This window comes from Panthera leo, chromosome E2 (genome assembly GCF_018350215.1).
Source record: "Panthera leo isolate Ple1 chromosome E2, P.leo_Ple1_pat1.1, whole genome shotgun sequence".
Classification (NCBI taxonomy): domain Eukaryota; kingdom Metazoa; phylum Chordata; class Mammalia; order Carnivora; family Felidae; genus Panthera; species Panthera leo.
In genome coordinates this window covers 57,510,468-57,529,117 of record NC_056693.1, presented here as the reverse complement: position 1 = coordinate 57,529,117, position 18,650 = coordinate 57,510,468, and the positions used below count along the sequence as shown (strand labels likewise).

The following is an 18,650-nucleotide window of genomic DNA, read 5'->3' as shown; positions in this document are numbered from 1 at the left end:
AGTGTGTGCAGGTCCGGTGTCCTCGTCCCCTCCAGCACCGCCCGTGTGCGACGCGCGGCGGCACCTGCCGGCCCCAGACGCTTCGGTAGGTGGCGCGGGTCCTCGCACACTGTCGCTGTCTTCGGTAGTTGGCTTCTCCCTGGTTCCCGGCACCCGCGGCCCGGCAGGTGCCGTCGCTCCCGCGGCGTTGGCCAAGCCCCGCAACGCTCCGGCGCCCTGACGAGCGGCGTGGGCCCTCGGCGCTGCCCTCGCGGACTCTGCCGCGCCCACACTTCACATCTGCTCCGGCGGGGCGCCTGGCGTCCCACTTCGCTTGGTTGTGAGCGTTCCTGCAGTGTTTCTGGTGCCCTTTGAAATAAAAACACTTTTTAAAAAATCCGTCTCGTGGATCCCGAACCCCGGCGCCTACAGCCTCGTTCGACAGACGTAGCGTTTGTGCTCGAGGGGGGCGGCCGGGCCGGGCACTCCCACCGCCACGGAGGGAGGAAGGGCCCGCCCCATCCCGTGAGGCGCCTGCTGGCTGCCCAGACGGGTGGGAACACGGAGACACGGCCCTGAGCACAGACGCCGGGCCGGCGGCGACCCTCAGGCTCGCGTCCCCGCAGGATTTTGCCGCCACGTGCCCCGTGTCCCTCCTCGAAGGGTGTGACGCTGACTCCGTCCACCGGAGTGTGACAGTGGGGTTAAGATGGAGAGGGAAAACATTATCCGAACAGAAAGGCGGCTAATCCCGTCTTGCGTCGTACGTGAACTCGTTTCGGCCGCCTGAGCGGAGAAGAGCGTCCTGCGGGTGGCCCGGAGTGGCATTCCAACGCTCTCGATGGAAGGGTAAGTGGCTTACACTATGGACCGGGGACCAGATGTAAGACCGTCTCCAATTTGAGCAAAGACAGCCCGAAGACACAAAGCGAAGATACGCTGATCTGCGACTGGTTTCGCTTTGTTGTTTTTTTTTTTTTTTTTTTTTTTTTATTTTTTTATTTTTTAACATTTATTTACTTTTGAGACAGAGAGAGACAGAGCATGAACGGGGGAGGGGCAGAGAGAGAGGGAAACACAGAGTCGGAAGCAGGCTCCAGGCTCTGAGCCATCAGCCCAGAGCCCGATGCGGGGCTCGAACTCACGGACGCGAGATCGTGACCTGAGCTGAAGTCGGACGCTTAACCGACTGAGCCACCCAGGCGCCCCTCGCTTTGTTGTTTTAAAAGCTCGCTTAGTTAGAGAGAGAGGGAGAGAGAGAATCCCAGGCAGGCTCCACACTGTCCGCGCAGAGCCTGACGCGGGGCTCGACCTCACGAGCCTCGAGATCATGACCGGAGCCCAAATCAAGAGTCGGACGCGTGACCGCCTGACTGAGCCACCCGGGCATGCCAGGTTTTGCTTTTCATCTGCCTGAGCAGGCAGGGCTCGGTTGCCAGGCCCGATGGAAAGGACGAGGGGATTGTACGCACGGCATATCTGCCGTCTGGGGCACGCTGCCGACTTTCCCTTCCCCTCCCCGCTCGCCCCCTGTATCCGCACCCCGATACTGTATGACAGCTTGAGATGACAAAACAAATGCTGCTAAACCAAGTAGGGTCCTGCGACGGGGTCTGTTCCTAGAGCTAACGGTGCCGTGTGTGTGCCCTGTTCCCTGTCACTAAGTCTCCCTCCGCCCCAGCCAGCCTCCCTGGTTACGGGGTGGTTCCTGCCTTGCCGCCCGCCCTGCTCCAGGAGCCTCGGCTTCTCCGGGGGTGCCGCACGGCCGTCCCGAGACGCGTGCGCTCAGGCTCCCCGCCCCCCGGGGTCCACATCTGGATGCCACAGCTGCCCCAGCACATTCTCTGCCAGTTCCCTGAGAAGGTTCGAGGTTGTCAGCACGTTAGCCTGTTTGCACATACCTGTATCCCACGGTCGTCTGGGCTGACGGGCGCCGTAAGCCAGACTGCGGGTTCTGAGTCAGTCTTTCAGTTGCTGAAGAGGGTCTGTGCCTCCTCGGATAGAACCCGATCTCCTCTGCTCAGGCTCGTACCCCTTCTCAGACACGTGCCTTTCGCTTTAAAAAAAAAATTTTTTTTTAAGGTTTATTCATCTTTCAGAGACAGGCAAAGCATGAGTGGGGGAGCGGCAGAGAGAGAGGGAGACACAGAATCTGAAGCAGGCTCCAGGCTCTGAGCTGTCAGCACAGAGCCCGACGCGGGGCTCGAACTCACAAACTGCGAGACCGTGACCTGAGCCGAAGTCAGACGCTCAACCGACTGAGCCACCCAGGCGCCTTTCGCTTCTGGGGGCCGGGGGTGCTGTGCTGTGTTACGTCTTTGCCAACTTCATCCTGTCCACTCTGTTTTTCTCCTACAGATTGAATGTTGCACTGCCTAGACTGGTCCTCTGATTTTCTTTCTTATCGTCTATTCTTTGTTTCCTGGAAATATCCTTAACTTTGTCTCCTAGGTAAATATTTTATTCAGGCAGTGGTAGTTTTAATATCCGAGAACCTTTTGTTTATCCTTTGTTCTTTTCTCTCTTTCTTAAAAAAAAAAAAAACAAAAAAACAAAACACCCAGCTTTTTAAAAAACTGCTTTTAGATTTACAGCAAAACTGTGCGGAACGTTTGGTGGGTTTCCGAATGCCCTCGTTCCCCACTCCCGGCCCCCAGCAGAGGGCCCCTCTGTTACAGTGGTGAGCCGACCCGGACGCATCATTTCGCCCGAAGCCCGCAGTTCACATTCGGGCTCACTCTCAGTGTGAGCTCTGTGGGTTTGGGAAAATGTGTAAGGACAGGTGTGCACAGGTATCTTTACTGCCCTGAAGAAACCTCTGGGCCCCGCCTATCCGTTCCTTCCCCTCCCCCCACCCGGCAGCCGCTCATCTTTACTGCCTTCATAGCTTTGTCTTCCAGAAAGCGTCGTGTAGTTGGCCTCAGACCAGACGCAGAGACCGTTCAGATTGGCTTCTGTCACTTAGTGACGAGCATACGCGTTTCCTCTGTGACTTTTCGTGGCTCGGGAGCTCATTTCTTTTTAGTGTGGAGTGGTGACTTCGTTGCCTGGGTGTGCCGCAGTTAATTTAGCCACCCACCTCTGGAAGGGCATCTTGGTCGCCACCCAGCTCTGGCAGTTACGAGGAAAGCTGCTACAGACGTCCGTGTGCGGGTTTCTGTGTAGACCTAAGTTCTCACCCCGTGTCTTCTGGCAGGAGTTGTGCAGTCGAATCCATGTTGAGTTTTGTGTAGGTGGGAAGGCAAGGGTCCAATTTTCATTCTTCTGCATGTAGATCTCCAATCTTCCCACCACCACCATTTGTTGAAAAGACTGTCCTCTCCCCATTATGCGTTTTTAGCACCCTTGTCAAAGATCAGCCGACCATAAATGCCTGGGTTTATCTCTAGGCTCTGTTCTGTTCCGTCGGGCTGTATGTTTGTGCTTATGCCGTTACCATACTGTTTTGATTACTGTGGCTTTGTAATATATTTTGAAGTGAGGAAGTGTGATACTGCAGCTTTATTCTTTGCTCTCATGATCGATTTGGCTATTTGTCATCTTTTCATAGTTCTAGATGAAGTTTTAAATTATTTTTCTATTTCTCTAAAAAATCCCATTGGGACTTTGACAGGGATCACTTTGAATCTGTAGATCAATTTGGGTAGTGTGGACATTTTAATGATCCAATCCATGAACATGGGATGTATTTCCATTTGTGTCTTTAACTTCTTTCATCAATATTTTATTAGTTTATGCAAAGTTCTCGTTATGAGTTTATCCCCAGGTATTGTATTCTTTTTGGTGTAAGTGGAATTGTTTTCAGAATACCCTCTTCAGGTAGTTTGTTGTTAGTGTATAGGTATGTGACTGATTTTTTCATGTTGATTTTATATCTTGCAACTTCTATTACATTTGTTTCTCAGTTTTAACAGTCTTTTTGTTTTGTTTTTCGTAGAATCTTTAGAGTTTTCAATATATAGGATTCTGTCATCTGCAGACAGGGACAGTTTTATTTCTTCCTTTCCAATTTGGATGCATTTTACTTCTTTTTTGTGTTTAAGTGCTCTGGTTAGGATTTCCAGTACGATACTGAGTAAAAGTGGTGAAATGGGCATCCTTGTTCCTGATTTTTACTGCTGAGTGTGATGTTAGCTGTAGACTTTTCATACATGTATTATGTTGAGGTACGTTCTATTTATAGTTGAGCTTTTTTTTTTTTTTAATCATGGAAGGGTGCTGGATTTTGCCAGATACCTTTTCTTCATCTGTTGAGACGAGCGTGAGATCCTTATGCTTTATTCTGTTAACGTGGCGAATCATATGAATTGATTTTTGTTTGTTGAACCACCTGTGTGTTCCAGGGATGACTACCACTTGGTTGTGGTGTGTGGTTCTTTTAATCTGCTATCGGATTTGGTTTGCTGTTGTTTTGTTGAGGATTTTTGCATGTACTCTCGTAAGAGATACTGGTCCGTGGTTTTCCTGCAGCGTCTGTGTCTGGCTGTGGTGTCAGGGTAATGCTGGCCCCGTAAAATGAGTTTGGAAGTGTTTCCTCCTTTTCGGTTTTTCCGAAGAGCCTGAGAAGGATGGGCATTAATTCTCTCTTAAATATTTGGTAGGGAAGCCGTCTGGTCCTGGACTTCTCTGTGTTGGGGGGGGGTTTGATTACTGATTCAATTTCAGTATTATTTACAGGACTGTAAAGACTTAATAAAATCAGAAACGAAGGAGGAGACATCACAACCAATGCCACAGAAATAAAAACGACCACAGGGGAGGGACTACTATAAGCAATCACATGCCGCCTCACTGGACACCGAGAAGAGAGCGCATTCCCAGAAACGTACAGCCTATCAAGACCGAGTCACGAAGAAACAGCAGAGCGCTCAGAAAGAACCCACAAGGACAAGTGCCGTGGGTGTGTGCGGGGAACAGGACGCTCTGCGTGAGTGTTCCGGGGTGCAGCCGTGTTCATGGCACGTATTTTGAGGAAGGATTTTTTTGGGAGGAGGAACTTGAGACCTCAAACTGATGAACAAGGAGCATTTCCACTGAAGGAAATGTTTGACTTCACCATACTTCGTCTTTCACTCCTCTTCTCATTTTGATGGTCATCCTTGGGGACGCCAAGGAGGGAGGAAGGTGGGGGCTCCTACCCGGCCCAACAGTTCCCAGGGGAACCCCAAACAGACAAGCACCCAAGCCTGCTGCAGGGCACATGAACCTCCGAGAGCCTGTAAGTGGCCACAGGAACGTCTGCAAGGTGACGGGTCGGACGTGAACTTGGCCCCTGCACGTTTTCCAGAAAACACAAACACAGCAACTCCAGGTAAGACTGGGTGAGCGCAGAGGTCCACGGTGATGTCACTTGATCCCACGGACGAGACTCGCTATCGCCACTGTCACGCTGCCTCCCTTCTCGTGTCTGGATCTCAACCCAGATCCTGGAGGTGTCCGGCCCGTCGTGCAGCCGTCTCTCTCGGGACCGAGTTGGGCAGTGGGCGCTCTGCTGCGTGGATGAGATTTTCTTCGGTGCCGGCACATCCCAACGAGATGATGAGATGGGAGCAGGCTTGTACGTTCACTTAGGACCCTCGTGCCCCTTGGGTTCTTCTTAACACTGGTCCCACGCGTGGGCCCTTGGGTGCAGAAGCTCAGCAAACACAGCATTATCCTGACTTCACGGTCAGGCTCGGCCGTGTCACGGGCACGACCTACAAGGTGGCGCACCAGCTCTGAAATCCCTTCTATGACAAGCTCCTAACGTGGGGCGACCGAACGCGACGTGCCCCTTGGCCACGGGGAGGCATGCGTGTGTGTGTGCGAGGACACTACCCACGTACAGCGACTGGCCCTCCGAAAACCCAGTGGCTTGTCTTCACCTGGCCGGTAGAATTTGCACGAGTTCTGAGAGGAGCTCCCAGTGCAAGGTTTAATAATAACGATGCCCAAGACACCATTTCGACATTTGCAGTTTCCAAGATGCCCTCCTGGACCTGATCGCATCTCACTACAACCTTGAGGCAGATAACACTGTGTGCATTTCATACACCAAAACACCGAGGCCCCCTGAGGTTACAGAAGGTCCTCACTAGGGAGGGAAGGAGGAGGATCCCACATGGCCATTCTGGCTAGAGTCATCTAGTTCTCCTCTGTTTTTATTTTTCTAAGTACTGAGTTTAAAAAGGAATACAAATGTCTTCTCTGTTTTTTATTTGTTTTTGAGAGAGAGAGAGAGACAAAGCACGAGTGGGGGAGGGGCGGAGAGAGAGGGCGAGAGAATCCCAAGCAGGCTCCTCACGGTCAGCGCAGAGCCCGACACGGGGCCTGAACTCACGAGACCATGAGATCACGACCTGAGCTGAAACCGAGAGTCCGACGCTTAACCGACTTGACCACTCAGGCGCCCCTAAAAAAAACCCTTTTCTGAATAAACAAATCGAAAACAGTAACACGAATTGCATCTTTCACTGAGGTTGTTTCAATAACATTTTTAGCACATACTTCTGAACTGCAGAATATAGCCTCAAAACGCCATCGTTGTTTCCAGGCTGCATCACGGCCCCGCGACCCCCCTGTGCGCTCGAGCAACGCCCGTCCACGTCCCCGTGACCCCTTCCCTCCAGAGAAGCCTTTGTGTTGGTCTCCGCACGTGTGCAGGTGCTGGGCCCAACCCGGGATTTCTGGGCTCTGCTCCGGTACTCAGACCTCATACTTTAGTGTCTGGGATGTGTGTGTCCACACCTGAACATTCCCTGGCTCAGACTCCAGACCCACGTGGTCTTTTCTCTGTGAGTTTAACGCAAATCCTGGGGAGGGTGACGCGGGGTGGGGGGGAGGAGGGGGGACAGAGCTGGGTCAGTGGCCAGGACACGGCCACCACAGCCTTCATCAAAGCCTGCGGGAGCCAGCTGCGGAGAGAGGGCACCTGGGGGGAGGGAGGGCACTCTGGCCCCAAGGGTCCCAGGCGGTGAGTCACAGAGGCTGCTCCAGGACCCACGGGTGGCTCCGGGTGGCCGTTTATGTTTAACATTAACAGCAGCGACTTCATAATAATGTGAGAAGCTGGCTGACTTCCCAACTCACCTGGTCATCCAGAAGCAGCTCACAGAACTCCAGGAGCACCAATTTCTGCCGCTTACGTCACCTTGGTGGCCGGGTCCCTGTGCGCCAGGGCGGCCAGCCCAGGGGAGGGAGCGCTGAAAGGGAAAGGGGTCCGCTCTCAGCGTGGTATCAGCATCATGCCACCAGAGGGCACCACCAGATCACGGATGTCCCCGTGCCACGCAGGCCACAGACTCCTACCCGGGGCTCTTGCAGGCCTGTGGTCCACACACGCTTACGGACACCTAATGCCTACTGTGTGCCAGTGAGGCCTCTGCCCTCAGTAGACATCAGTATGAGAAGGAGAACATACGGTTGGTTATATACTGTGATTCGTGCTATAAAAGAACAGCAAGGAGAGGGAACATCAGGATGGACATCACGGAGAGTGAGAAATCAGGTAAGGGCCGGGGAGAGAATAGCCATGCAAAGGCCCTGGGGCGGGGAAAGGCTGGTTTACTGCAGTCTATCCACTAGGTTAGCGAGAGTTCTGTCTCTTTGACATCAACCCGGAATTGGAGCTGCTTAAAACCAGAGAATGCTGGGGCGGGAGGAGCTGCTGGAGCCCACGTGGCCCAGCCTGCTGGGCTCAGAGAAGGTGCCCGGGGGCCGACAAATGCCCACACGCACGGTCGCCGGCCAGGGGAGGCAGAGGCTCATCCGAAGCAGGTTTCCTAAAGCACAGGCTAGCCGTCTGCAGACAGGCCTCTGAAGACGAGGGACCTCAGACACCTTTCTCCGGGGTGGGCAGCTAGGGCCCTCGGTGGGCACACCGAGGGCAGTGGGAGCAGGGGTGACGTCTGCCGTGGAAAGCAGGGGACGGGGGCCGAGCAGCCAGGAGGGGTCCGTGCACGGCTTTTCTCCGACCTCAGTCTAGGTGAGACCCTGTCATCTGGGCAGCAGGGGCAGTGGCCTGCTGGGTGACCTGGGCAGCCTGCCGGCGAGGGGCTCCATTCGACGCCCCGACAGCTCGGTGACCAGGCGGCGCCTGTGAGGGTCCCCGCTCCACGGGCGGATTGGCTCCGAGTGGCCGTGGAATGTGGCGGAAAGAGCCTCCCAGATGCGGCTACGGTTCCCATCCCTGCCACCTTCCAGCCGCGTGGCCTGGGGCGCCGCCTTCCCCTCCGTGCCTCAGTGTCCTCGTCTGCAAGATGATGGCTAACGGCTCTGCCTCGTGCGGTCTGCGGGGGGACTGGGGCCACGGGGCTGGCCGCGACGCCCGTGCGCGGCAGGTACTGGGGAAACGTAGTGCCCGCTACGGGGTGGGGGCTTCGCGGCCACGCAAGACCTCACGCACGCCCGCCCGCCGTGCAGCGGGCGGTTGGGTTCCTCGTCCGTCTCTTTTGCCCTTTTCTTGGTTTTTCCGGACTAACCCTGTGTTCTCGCCTGAGATGGTCTTGCGGGCTTTTTTTTTTTTTTTTTTTTTTTTTTTTTTTAAACAAATAAAAACTCAAGCAGCTCAACAAAACCGAGTCCGTTTACAACAAAGTCCCACCAGAGCAGACGTTTATAAACAGGCCACGGCTTAGGTCTTGAGAAGCCAGAAGCATCTCGATGTTTGCCCCGGCCTTTCTCCGCTGGGGGTTCTTTCCCACCCGCCCTCCCTTCTCCCAGCAGAGCCCGAGGAGGTGGGGGCGGCCGTCCAGGCGCTGGACCAGGGGTGGGCACTCTGCCCCCGGCTGCGGGAGACGCTGCGGGCTGGTGCTTGACCCGGATGTGGCCCCGGGGCTTTGGTAAAATACCTTGAGTGAGTCTGACGCGTACAGATCAGGAGAGCTCGCCTGGAAATGCAGAGTCACGGCTTCCCTGGGTCCCGGTCCCTACCTGGCCAACCCAGCTGGCAGCCGCTCCCCTAAATGCACACGCGCCCAGGACAGCATTTGAATTGTTTTTATTTTTATTTTTTAAAGTGAGCTCTGTGCACAGTATGGGGCTCGAACTCACGACCCCGAGATCAGGTCGCATGCTCTGCCGACTGAGGCAGCAACGTATCGAAGCGAAGCTCGCGTGACATAAAACTAACCGTTTTAAAGTCAGCAGTCGAGTGGCATTCCATGCCCCCCGAGCGTTGGGCACCCCCACCCCGGGAAGCCCCGCGCCCGTCAGCTGCCGCGCCACTCCTCCCCCGCGGGGGACCACCCATCCGCTTTGCCTCTGTGGGTTTGCGCCTGCCGGACGCTTCTCATAGACGGGATCGCACAAGTACGGTCGCCTCCCTTCACGGGGCGCGTCTTCAGAGGCCATCCGCGTCGTAGCCCGGGTCACAGCTCCGCCCCCCGCCTCGACACGCGTCTGTCCCCCGGGAGCCCAGCCCCTGTCCCCACCCCACCGAGACTGCTGGCTCCCTGCAGCCCCGAGGGCCACTCACGCTAGCAGCTGGCATCCTCTCCGGGAGCACGGGCCCACACGGCTGGCCACAGAGTGACGTCCTGGTCGGTCCCTGCCCGGACATTCACGCCCGTGTCTGTGTGCACGCGTGCGTTACACGACGGCCACACAACTGTCGGGCACGTGGCTGGTTTTCACTCGATGGTGTATCTTGGGGATCATTCCACACCCACGCAGAGACCCCCACCTTGTTCCCTGCTTCCCAGGGTTGCACCGCACGGCTGCCATACCTACGTGGGGACGGAGGCCCCCGGCCCTCTGCCACCGTGACCCTCGGGTGTGGGCCAGCCCTGCCCGCGCTCCCACACCCAGCCTGGCCGAGCCCTGGGCCCCATGCTGGATGGGAGAGGGAGGGCAGAGATGTCCTCTGGTTTCCTGGCCTCTAACCTCCCAGGACCAGTGCCTGACGGCATTTGTACCTCACGGACAGGGGGGAGATGCCTATTAATTGAATGAATGAAAAAGTGAATGGCCCCTTCTCATTGTTTAAGGCCTAGATCAGATGTCACCTCCTCCAGGAAGCCTTCCCAGGGTCTTGGCCCTTCCTCTGGGCCCGCGGGCCCCTATGCTCGGCACAGCACGTAAGCCCACTGGTTGTGGCCGATGGGTGCGGTGTTGGCGGCCACCACACTGGCCTCCACTGGTCCTGGTATCTTCCAGGGGTGGGCAGGACCCCAGCACAGAGCCAGGGGTGAACGGAGAGGCAACGATGCCCGGTACGCAGCCAGGGGACGAACGGATGGGGAAATTCACATCTGTCGTCATCAACGCCACATCTAAGCACAACGAACCGTTTCTAGGTCCACCCAGCTCTGCAGTCACGCCCATTTTGCAGACGAGGAAGCTGAGGCTTTGAGAGATTCAGCATCTTGCGTGACGCCACACGGTTCCTAAGCGGAAGCCCGGCTGACCCGCTGACCACATCTCTCCGGCTCTTCCCCACCCTCCTGTCGGGGCTGGAAGGGACCACAGGAGCCGTGCGTGCTGGGGATGCTGGGTGGTGAGCTGAGGTTCAGGGGGAGGCGGGAAACACGACCCACGGCCTGGCTCTCTCCGGGATGCCGGCGTGGAGCATGAGGACAAGGGGGAACGAGGTGACCCCGTGGCCACGTTGTGTTTGCACACACTCTGTATAAGAACCAAGGCTGGAGACCAAGCCCTTGGCAATGGCAGGGAAGGGGCTGGACAAAGAGCCAGTCCCCGAGCAGACCCACCCGACCGTCCTCAAAGCCATTCCCCCAGCCTTGGCGCCTCCTGAGGCTGGGGCCGCTATATTGGCCCCAAAGTCCAGGTCATGATCTGCCCCCCTCACCGCTCCTTTGGGGACAGTGGCGGGGAGGAACCCGTTCACTAAAGGGAGACTGAGGATGTCAAAGGGCTTTGGCTAAAAGAGAAGCAAAGGGGAGCCAGGAGCTCGTAAGATGATGCACACGCACAAACACATCTACACGACGGGTCCCCCCCCCCCCCATTAGATGTCTTCGCCCACTCAGCTTCCTCCTCCTCCCTGCCTTCCGGAGTTCTGTTGTTCCCAGGCTGGTTCCAGGTTTTAGGCAGAACTGGGGGGAAATAGAGGGAACCAGGACCTACAGAGGCAGGAGAACCCAGGTGAGGGTTCTCCCCCTTATTGTGGAGACTCCGGACCCTAGAGAAAAGCGATGGGAAAACCAGCAAAACCGGGGAGAGGAGGCCTATGTTCATCATCGAGCAGGGTTGAGGCCGGGGAGGGGGTGCAAGGCCAAACACGAAAGCTGGATTTGGGGGGTGAGGTCTGGGGTCGCTGCGGGGGGGGTAAGGGAGTCGTGGAGAAGCAGCCACAGGATTTGGGAACCCTAATGGTGGGTTAAGAAGTAGATTCCCTTAGGGGCTCAGTCAGTTAAGCGTCTGACCTCAGCTCAGGTCATGATCTCACGGTTTGTGAGTTCAAGGCCCGCATCGGGCACTCTGCTGTCAGCACACAGCCCGCTTCGGATCCTCTGTCCCAACCCCTCCCCGTCCCGCCCCCACCCCCGCCCCTCCCCTGCTTGCTCGCTCACTCTCAAAAATAAACATTAAATTTTTTTTTTCAAGTAGATCCCCTTAATGTTTCTAGGGCATTGTAAGTACTACAGCTTCCTTGTGGATCACACTTGCCTGCAATGCCACCCAGACTGTGCTATCTGGAACCCCAGCTCGTACTAGGGTCACATCCACAAAGCCCATCTCACGACGAAGAAATAACGTAATCCTCCACAGCTCGGAGAGGCTGGGGGCGTCATCATCCCACATCAAAGATGACAGAACGGAGGCACAAGGAGGTCACGTGTGTGGCCCAAGCTCACGGAGCTAGAAAGGGGCCAGACCGGGACAAAAACCTGTGTTCTCCGGACCCCAAACGCTGACCTCTTTTCTCTACCCAGCTCTGCCCCTGGGGAACGATCCTATGACACCGAATCGTCTCTCTTCTCTCAGAGTTCGGTGTTTGGGGCCAAACCTGAGTGAGGTTTGCTGCTTCCTCTGAAAAGGTTGGCCTGACCTCAGGGCACCAATGCCCGGCCACCGGCAAGAATCCCCCGTTGGTGGGGATGGGCTAGCGGGCAGGCTGTTCTGGACACAATTCAGTAGAGACTCAGATGACCCAACAGACACTCTTGCTGACTCCTGTGGTCAAGACACACGGGACAGTTTCAAGGTGTCAAGGGTGGCAATGCCCAGCGCTGGCACGGAAGAGTGGGGGATGGGCTCCTCCGGTCTGTGCTGGTGGGAGTTTAAACGTGTACCACTTCTTGGAGAGCCGGCTCGACGCTGCGAATCCAATGACTTCAAAAACACGAGGTCTTTGACTCGGCAGCTCCGCTTCGAGAAAACACAGCCCAAGGAAATAACCCCGCGCGACGTAATTATCCTCCTTCACGCATCCGTGGGCCTCAGACGGAGGGCCCCGCGTGGTCAGTGGAGTTCGTATCTGACTGCTCGACTAGAACAATTTTCTCCCACAGGCTGGCTGTGCTGCCCCCAAAATGGGACGGCATGCTGGCTGCTTTTAAAAATAGCACCTAATGAGGCATACAAATTTCTATTTATGTCGTGGGGCTCGGCTTCCCGTTCCAGAAGCCACAGGATTTTCAGTCTGGAGCGGACCTTAGGGATTTTCGAGTCCAACACTTCCCAAAGCGTTATCGCCTGAGAGGGCAAGTTAAAGGGCGGGCGAGATGCTTTTGGGGAGCGAATGATCACGGGTGACGGGAGAGTGGAACCTGTTCTTCCCTGCGGGACTTCTCAGGGCCTTTGCCATACGATGGGCACTGCAGGCAGAGGGAGGGTGCGGTGTTTCTGAGCCATGTTTGGCCGCTGCCTTCATCTTCTGGGGGCTGCTGTGACAAAGGACCAAGAACTGGGGGTCCTGAAGCAAAGGACGTGTTCTCTCACAGCTCTGGTGGCCGCGAGCCCGAGATGAAGCAGGAGCAGAGCTCCCTCTCACGGCTCCAGGGGACGATCGGTTCTTGGTGGCCCCAGGCCACCAAATTTCCTCTTCCTACAAGGACCCCACATCTTTGCACCAGGGCCTACCCCACCCTAGTATGACCACCTCTAAACTTGACATCTGCTAAGACTCTATTTCCAAATAAGGTCACGTGTTACAGGTGGCCACGAATGGTCGGGCCAGCTGTTCACCCCGACACAGACGGAAAGCCTCGGAGCCTTCTAAGCTGGGGAGGCAAAGGAACACCCCCTGACCTGCCGCACTGGGACGGAACGTAGGGGCGGTGGGGGGGGGGGGCACAGGGACAGCAGCGGGGAGCCCCCGGTGAGGTCCGGGCGAGAGGAGACGTGGCTCGGGCCAGGCGGAGGCAGGTGCAGGTGGGGGGAAGTGGCTGGCCCTTGGGCTGCATTTTGAACACCCAGCATCTGAACGTGTGACCCCAGAAAATGAGGCATCAGGGGGTAGGGGCCCGAGACGTCAGAATGACAGAGGTGCCCTCAGGGGGGACAGCCAGCTGGTTACCAGACAGTTTCGGGAGGTCTGTTTTGCCACCAGGGACCAGCCGGTCCCCTAGTATAGCCGTCAGCCCCAGCTGCAGCCCGCTCCTGTTTCCAGAGAGGTCCCACTCCCAGAATGGCCCACGACGCCCCCCGGCCCCGAGCCACCTCCCATCTCACGCCCCAGGGGCCTACACTCTGCCTTGCACCCCAACTTTCTGTGCCCCACGTGCGTGTCCCGTGGGACACGCCTGCCTCCCTGCCAGACCGGCCGGACCTTCCGCCGGTCACACCCCCCTCTAGGGGCCTTGCTGTCCCCTTCTGAAATACAGGGTTCCAGGGCTGGAAGGCGGTCATCTGGCGGTCGCCCTCCCAGCCCCCGTGGCTCTGCGGGAACAGCACCCCGCCCACACGCACGGGGCCCACGGAGCCTTCCCGGCAGGCGGTGTGTGCCTGGCCTGTTCTGGGGACGGAAGGCCGTACCCGGTCTGACCCCCCGCTCCAGGACGGGCGCCACTGTGGGTGCCCAGCAGACAACAGGGCCTGCACAGTGCAGGAGAGGTCACCTGGGTGGGGAGGCTCCTGTGGCTTCTGGTGGCTCTCAGTGGCGGTGCGGCTTGGGCTGGGCTGACCAGTCGGGCTCCAGGAGTCCAGCGGCCACAACCTCAGGCCTGGACGGAGCCCGCTTCTGTTTCGACAGGGCCGAGGGCGGTGTGAGCTCAGGGAAACGGGTCGCGCTGCCCGGGCTGGAGTCACCGACCAGCTCGCTGCCCCACAGTCGCCTCCCAGGCTCTCCACGAAGCAGGTCACAGAGCCAGGCGGCTGTCCTCATTTGAGCTCGGAAATTTCTTGACCTCTCCCCTCTGCCGGGAACTCCGAGGACTCGGTCCAACATCTGGGCGGGAAGGAGGCTGACCCGGGCGGGCAGCGGGAGATGCGGTTGTGGAGAGCTGAGCGACGGCGTGGGCGTGAGGAGCCCCCCGAGAGCCTTGGTTTTTCCATCTGGGAAACGGGGTGTCGCCGGCCGCCTTCCCTTCAGAAAAGAGCAGCTTAGCCCCCAACAATGGAGGAAGCCCGTAAGCTGTGGACAGAGGCCAGCCTTGCCCTTGGACGTGTTCAGATGGGAGGAGACCAGCACGTTCTCTCGCGTCTGTCTGAGCGGTGACCGGAGGGTGACAGCGGCAGTGGGCGCGGGCAGGTCCCGGGGCTGTTGTAACAAAGGGCCACCAGCTGGGAGCTTAGCCCAGCGGAGGCGCGGTTCTGGAGGCGGGGGGTCTAAGGTCAAGGCGCGGGCGGGTGGCCCTCTCTCTCAGGGACGCTCGCTCGCTGCCCCGGCTTCGGGCGCCCCCAGCAGTCCTGGCGTCCCTGGGCTTACCGACCTGTCACTCCAACCTCCACCTCCACCTCCAGTGTCACTTGCCCTCCTCCCGGTGTGTCTGTCTAAGTTCCACTCTTCTCACAAGGACCCCGGTCACTGGATCGAGGCCCACCCTAATCCAGCACGACCCCATTCCCCCGGACATCTGCAAAGACCCTATTTCCAAATCAGGTCACTCACAGGTTTGGGGGTAACCTGTCTTTCTGAAGGACACGTCCTTCTCGTGCTGACGGTCCTCCTGGCCATTTGGGGGGAGGGGGGATAGCCAGGCACAGCCGGGGACCCCTGGGCTGTCCCACCTGCTCTCACAAACGTACGTTCCGCGTGTTTCCCTTCCGGGGGCGGCCGGCCAGAGGTCAGCCAGCTGCCCGCTGGCAAAGCCAGGCCAGGGCTGGGCCGTGACCCGGGGACGGAGCCCAGCATCCCAGCGCCAGCCCCGCACCCAGGCCGAGTCAAGGATGGGCGGTGAGAGCAGGAACTCCCGGCAGAAAGAAACAGGTGCCTTTGCCTATCAGATCGCAGAATGGCTTGACCTTGTCGAGAGGGCCCCGTGTGACTTCCAAGCCATGTGCACAGACCCCACGGCAGCACCAGCCCGGCCAGTCCCCTGGACCGGGACCGGATTGGCTCACACGCTCCCTGGAGGCTGGCCCCGCACGGGGTGTTTACCAGCCCAAATAACACACTGCCCAGAGAGGTTTGGGGACCAGCCTGAGGTCACACAGCCAGCAGTCAGGGTCTACACGACGGGCTAGGGGCCTTGCCTCCCGTCCTGCCAGCAGGAACCTCGTAGCCTTTATCCACCAGGATGGCGTCTGGCAGAAAAATCTCCACACACGGGAACCAGGGCGGCCTTCCTCACAGCTTTACAGCGGCAGCCAGGAAGAAAATGTCACCCTCGCACGCCCATCCTGCCTGGGAGCCGCCGGGGGCTCAGGGCGGCTGGACTCCCCGCTTGGGCCTCTGGAGGTCACGTCACTGAGCATCAGCTTCCTACACGGTGACACGATCACGAGCTGCAAGGCCTGAGTGGTCGAGAGGATTAGGGACCTCCTCCCAGCAAGCAGGCACACAGTAGGTGCCTGGGAAAGGTGACGTTTCGATTTTCTATTGCTTCTGGAACCAGTTTCTGCCAACGTAGCAGCTGAAACCACACAGACTGTCCGCATCCTGGAGGTCAGAAGTTGAGCACAGGTCTCCCTGGGCTCAATCAAGGTGTCAGCAGGGCCGGGTTCCTTTCGGGGGCTCCAGGGGACCACCCCACTCCCTGCCTTTCTAGCTTGTAGCTGGGTGTTTTCCTGGGCTCCTGGCCCTTGCAGGGGTGTTCACAGCCAGCAAGTATCTTCCCGAGCCTTCTTCTCTTTCCCTGATCCCAGCTGGAAAGGTTCTGGAATTTTAGGACTCAGTGGTTACCTTGGGCCCATCTGGGCCACCCAGGACGACCTCCGTATCACAAGCTCCCAAACCCAGTCGCGTCTGCAAAGTCCCTTTTGCCGTGTGAGGTCACATACTCACGGGTTCCGGGAATTGGGGCAAGGACGTCTGGCGGGGAGGGGGGGGGGTTGTTTTGCTGACCACAGGTGAGTGGAGCTGAATTCCATCGAGCGAGGGAAGCCGGGCCTGGGCTCGGGCAGTTCTTTTCGGAGGCAGAGGATTCCACTAACACCAGCTCATTCAAGAACTATCTCCATCCTTCTGTTGTTTTTGACTCTCTCCAAAGAGGCTCTGTCTAGCCAAGGAGACTGGGTCAGGGCTGCCAAACCTTCGCTTCCAAATAAACCCTACTAGGAAATTTCCATGGGACCAGGCCCTTTTCTTCCCTCACAAACCTGCCTGAAAGCCCAAGCCCAAGCCAGGCTTCTTGCGGAAAGGCCATCGGACCCCACACTCTCCAGAATGGGGCTTTTGTTGTCTTGCTGCTGATTTTCTTTTGTTGGTTTTTCCGCGTCAAGCTACGTGGCATGCAGGCAAAGCGAACTTGGTTTAGGACGTCATCATTAACTTGGAAAGGGTTTTCCAGCCCTCCTTGTCAAGAGGGCCTAAAGCATCCCCGCCTAGATTCTTTGGGGCTCCGTCCCCATTGCCTTCAAGGACTGCTCAGCCGTCTCGCAAGCCCGGCACGTTCGCAGGGAGCGTGTCTTAGGCCAACACGCAGCCAGGCACACAAATCCCACCCGCCTAACGCCCTGCATCCCTTGACCTTGATTTACCAACACAGTATTTACCAACGGGCTCGGTGTCGGCCGTTTCCGCGTGGATTAAATGCGTTTGTTTTGGATTTCAAACAGGTTGCGGGGACAGACATCATCCCGTGAGTTCGCCCCACGGTGCTGGTGTCCCCACTTTCCTGAGGAGGGTATGGGTGGGACAGGGGAGGGGACTGGGTCATGGCCACTCAGCTGCTAAGGGGCAGGGCTGGGGCTGGAGGCTGAGTCTCATCACTTTACATCGTTCCAGTCTCCGGTGGCAACACTCTCTACGGTGATAAGAAATCTACGTGGTCGGGGCGCCTGGGTGGCTCAGTCGGTTATGCGGCCGACTCCAGCTCAGGTCATGATCTCACTGTCTGTGAGTTCAAGCCCCAGGTCGGGCTCTGTGCTGACGGCTCAGAGCCAGGAGCCTGTTTTGGCTTCTGTGTCTCCCTCTCTCTCTGCCCCTCCCCTGCTCATGCTCTGTCTCTGTCTCAAAAATAAATAAAACATTAAAAAAAAATTTTTTTTTCAAAGAAATCTATGTGGTTTTCGTTCCAGCTTCCGGGCATAAGAGCTCTCCTAAAACCCTAGTAACTTCTTCATAAGGGCATCTTTGCTTATCCCTAAGGAGACTGCTTCAATCACACCTGAGTCTATGCTAATGAGGTGACCCTTGTGGCTGGGTAATGAGAAGGCTGGAATTTGCAGCCCTACCCCCAAGCTCCAGGCAAGGGAGAGGGGATGGAAACTGAGTCAGTCACCAGCGGCCGGTGACTACTCCCGTCATGCCTTCCTAACGGAACCTGTATAAACACTCTGAATGAAGGGGTTTGGAGAGCCTCCGGCTTGGTGAATGCACCCATGTGCCGGGAGGGTGGCACCCCCCAATCTCCATGGGACAGCTCGTCCTTCTGGACCTCGGCCTGTGCACCCCTTCACCTGGCTGTTCATTTGCGTCCTTTATAATAAACCAGTAAGTGGAAGTAACATTTCCCTATGAGCTGATCCAGCTGAGGAGGGGGTGGGGGGAACCCTCAAAGTGCAGCCAAGTCGGACAGAAGTGTGGGGGACCTGGGGACCCCCTGCTTGTGACTGGCATCCGAAGTGGGGCAGTCTTGGGGGTCTGAGCCTTACACTATGGGGTCTCCAGGTAGCGTCAGGATCGAATTAAGTTTAGGACACCCAGCCGGTGTCCACGGTGAGCTGGAAAACCCATTCATTTGGTGTCAGAAGTGTTATAAGTAAAAAAACAGATCTGTACTCCTTCGTGCATTCGCTCACTCAGCGTTTGGTAAGTTCGTCAAGTCAACTTTGTGCTGCTGATAAAGTGATGGACCAGAAAGGCACATTCCCTGTGCTCCGCAGCCACGGCCCCCCGGGACCCTGCCTCCCAGGACCGCTGTGTCACAGCAGACATTCTGGGTCAGTTGGTATGGGGTGGGGCCATCCCTCGGGTAATTCTTTAAATTCCTTTTTAATTTAGGTATGTGGCAGGATGATTAATGGTCCCCAAAGACACCAGGTCCTAATCCCTGGAACCTACACACATTAGCTTCCATGGCAAAGAGTTTCCAGATACGACTAAGGATCTTGAGATGCGTCAACGATCCCGGATCATTAGGTGGGCCGGAGAGCGATCACTTGTGTCCCTATAGGGAGGCAGAGGG

The 18,650-nt window shown here is 57.2% G+C and overlaps 1 protein-coding gene across 1 annotated transcript in view; it reads right to left on the bottom strand.

Moving 5' to 3' along the window:
- Positions 1–128: 128 nt before the first annotated feature.
- Positions 129–18,650, bottom strand: part of LOC122207761 — a 29,476-nt gene continuing 10,954 nt past the window's right edge. Inside the window, exons 7-9 of the mRNA XM_042917932.1 lie at positions 7,048–7,160; positions 1,881–2,035; positions 129–348 (exon numbers count right to left, since the gene is read on the bottom strand). The gene's annotated coding sequence lies outside the window, so the exon portion shown is untranslated. The remainder of the gene's footprint in view (positions 349–1,880; positions 2,036–7,047; positions 7,161–18,650) is intronic.